This window comes from Brassica oleracea, chromosome C9, assembly GCF_000695525.1.
Source record: "Brassica oleracea var. oleracea cultivar TO1000 chromosome C9, BOL, whole genome shotgun sequence".
Classification (NCBI taxonomy): domain Eukaryota; kingdom Viridiplantae; phylum Streptophyta; class Magnoliopsida; order Brassicales; family Brassicaceae; genus Brassica; species Brassica oleracea.
The window spans coordinates 25,921,014-25,924,251 of NC_027756.1; the positions used below are offsets into that span (position 1 = coordinate 25,921,014).

General features: G+C 40.2%; 1 long non-coding RNA gene across 1 annotated transcript; it reads right to left on the reverse strand.

The window, feature by feature from the left end:
* Nucleotides 1-7: 7 nt before the first annotated feature.
* LOC106317011 lies at nt 8-723 on the reverse strand. Its single transcript, XR_001265031.1, has 3 exons — nt 498-723; nt 360-404; nt 8-210 (listed from the first exon to the last, which is right to left on the reverse strand). It is a non-coding gene; the product is annotated as an uncharacterized LOC106317011 (long non-coding RNA).
* Between the last annotated feature and the right edge of the window lie 2,515 nt (nt 724-3,238).

Below are 3,238 nucleotides of genomic sequence, written 5' to 3' on the forward strand. Positions count from 1 at the left end.
CCCCCCCCCCCGCCCAATTTTAGAGAGACGCTTCACCGCCCAATCTGAGAGAGACGCTTCACATGTAGTTTGCGGTTGTCACCGACACTAACAGCCAAGAGGATGCTAATTGACTTTCCAAAAGAATACACATTCTTGGCAATTGGCGGTGCAGTTTGGTTTGGTAACTGCAATCACATGAACTCTTTCAGAATGCTCAATTTTTATTGCCTGCGCAGATGCACAAAACATAAATTTTGCCTCACTGCATATTTAAGTTGAAATTCGCTAACAAATAGAAAAACAGAAAGGAGTATATTTTCCATATCTTGCCAGCAGCTCTCAGAACAATAGTAGAATCAGAACATCCATATACTTACACAGTTATGGTTTAACCCCATCTCACCTTCATTACTCTCTCACCTCTCCACATGATTCAACCATCATAATAAATTCCAATCCAATTTAGTATTCATAAGATTCACAAAATTAGAAATCACAGAAACACATAAGATTACCTTTTTTTTTTTTACACTGCTTAGAGGTTTTTGACGCAAGCTCCGGCGACAGTAAGCTTGAGGAAACACAAATAGGTTTAATCTAATGATTAGATAAAACTACAGCCGTCAAAACTAAATCTTATGAATCGGGAACCATGGGCCTAGCCAGTAACCAAAAAATCTGGATTTAAGCTGGGTGTACTCGGCGCCAAGTTTTAGGCTAATATATTAAGTATGCGAAGAATAATTATTTAGATAACACATTCTAGTGGTCCGTGTTCTTGTCAACCTGTATATAGGGACTCGAGTTCAAGTAGGCAACGATGCAATTTGCATCATTTTTTTATAATTTTAGTTTAATGAATGAGAAAATACAATTTTACTCTTATCTTCAACCTCTTCCTTGCGTTTTCCAGATCTCAAATATCTTCTTCTTCATTTTTTTTCTCACGATTTCATAGTATTTACAACTAATTCTTGTGAATTTCAGCCATATATAGTAGATTCATGAGATAAACACATATTTAGCGTTGAAATTTCGATTTTTGAAAGTTTTTTTGTTTCAGTGCCTAGAACCAGCGAATACCTCTTCCTCACCATGGCAGCCTTCCGACCACCATTTAATCAGGCGAATAAACGTCTAGACGGGCGCGTTTTTGAACATAAGGTAAAACTATATTTTTTTTCTTGACAATGAACAAATATTTTATTACTCAAATTTGAAATGGTTTGGATAACAACCAATGAAACAAAGCTCTCTAGATAAAACTACGTTAAAAACTAAATTAACATTAATGAAATCATTACAAATATAAATACATAGATTAAAATTTTGAAGATTTGAGCCAATATAAAATTGTATAAGAAGCTTGTCTTTATATCTAGTCAAAATATATTTAATAAATTTAAATTAAAAATATGTTAAGGTAAAATTTAAATAGACCATAAATTAATAAATTAGAAAATTCTGTCTTTTGTGAATACGTATTAATATTAAGTATCGTATGTGCCAATCGGTTCTTTACTGTCTATATATCTTCTTTTTTTTAATTACATCGGTTCTGTTTGAACCGAGAACTGTCGATAAACCAGTGAATGAAAGGAGACGAGGACTCGTCGGTGGGTCAAAACAAAGGCGTTTTATTAGATCAAGAGATTGCTCAGTCGAGTTACAAAAGAGGGAAGAAAAAGGGAAACAAGCCGGCGAAAGCTAGTTCGCCGGAGAATACAATTCGACGAGAATAGAGAAATGAAACCCTAGTTTCTAGCTGAAAGTAAGTGTGTAGTGATTTGCGGATCCCTTCCTCGTTGCCTCTCTCCCTCCTTTTATAGGCGGTAGTTTGTTAACCTAATTCGTCTTGACCTAATGGGCCTTTTCGTCGATTGGACCGAGCTGTTGGGCCGCTGCTTCGAGTCATCGTGTCGACTGCTTCTAGTCGCTCGCTTTGTCGGCTAAAAGCAGTCTTAAGTCGAGCCGATCGGTCCCTCGCGAGTCGACACGCCGAGTCTCTCCTATATGGTCATGTGTTAGGAAAATCATTCTGTGGGCCTTTTGGGAGGGTCAGACCCATACCCAACAGTAAGTTCCCCCAGTTCACTGGTGAGTAGCGTAGCCGACTCAGTGAATTTGGAAGTAAGGTCTGAAGGATTGATGTTCTGGACTCGTGATCTCACTCGACTCTTCGATCGGATGCGTGGCTTGCTTGTTGTGACTCGTGATTTCACCGGTTTGGTCTGACTGACAGTTTTCTTTGGTTTTAGTCATAACAGCTAATCTCTGTCCAAACCGGTCTTGGTTTACCTCGAGAAGTCGAATCGTCGCGAGACGATGTGAAGTTCACGCGCCTAAATGGGCTCATCTAGACCTAATGATGACGCCTCGGGGCGTGCGGCGCTTCCTTCTTATAAATACCCTTCTCGCCTTTCATTTTCTTCATTCTTCATCTGACTCAGGTACTTTCTCTCTCTTTCTCTCTGCTTCTCTCTCTAGCCTTTTAGTCATAGATTTCGAGAATCTTGTCATGTCGTCGGGCGGTAGACTTTTCAAAGAACAGAAAGGAAAGGCGGTGGCGACTGAATCGAGTCCTGCGCGAGTTGTCGACTCGGACCCTCCTTCTGATTTCGAGGCGATACACCGTGAAGCTATGATGGACACAATGAATATGGATACTGTTAGGGAATTTTTGTGTAGGATCTTTTAGAGTACTACGAAACGATGGATAAGCTGGGTTTCATATAGATTTATAGGTATTTCGTAAGGGTTTATGAGAGATTAGAGAAAAAGAGACTTGAAGAGATCATTATTGAGTAGACAAGCAAGGATTACAAGTATTTTTGTTATGAACCCTAACCCTAGCCGTCTAAGTATAATCTATAAGCCTAAAAGTGTCGATACCTTATTCTAGGGTTTGGGTCCCCTTTATATAGTCGTCTATAGGTCGGTTCTTGTCGGTTGGAGTAGATGGAAGTCTTCCATATTCGGAAATATGGAAGATTCCCCTTATCGGCAATTTGCCTTTTCTTGGAGCTGGAGGCGGTTCCTGGAACCGATACCGGGGTACTCGATACTGGGGACCCATAACGTTTCTGGAACGGGGATCCGGAGATCAGGGTCCTGCCTGGGGCTCGGAGGAAAATGATACCTGAGTATTTTTCCCCAACAGTTTGCCCCTTATTTTTCGATTTCGTCATCGATTTCGGGGAATAACCTGTGCACTCAAGTCAACTGGGGTTGCTCTCAGCAGGTATCCCTCGGGCAG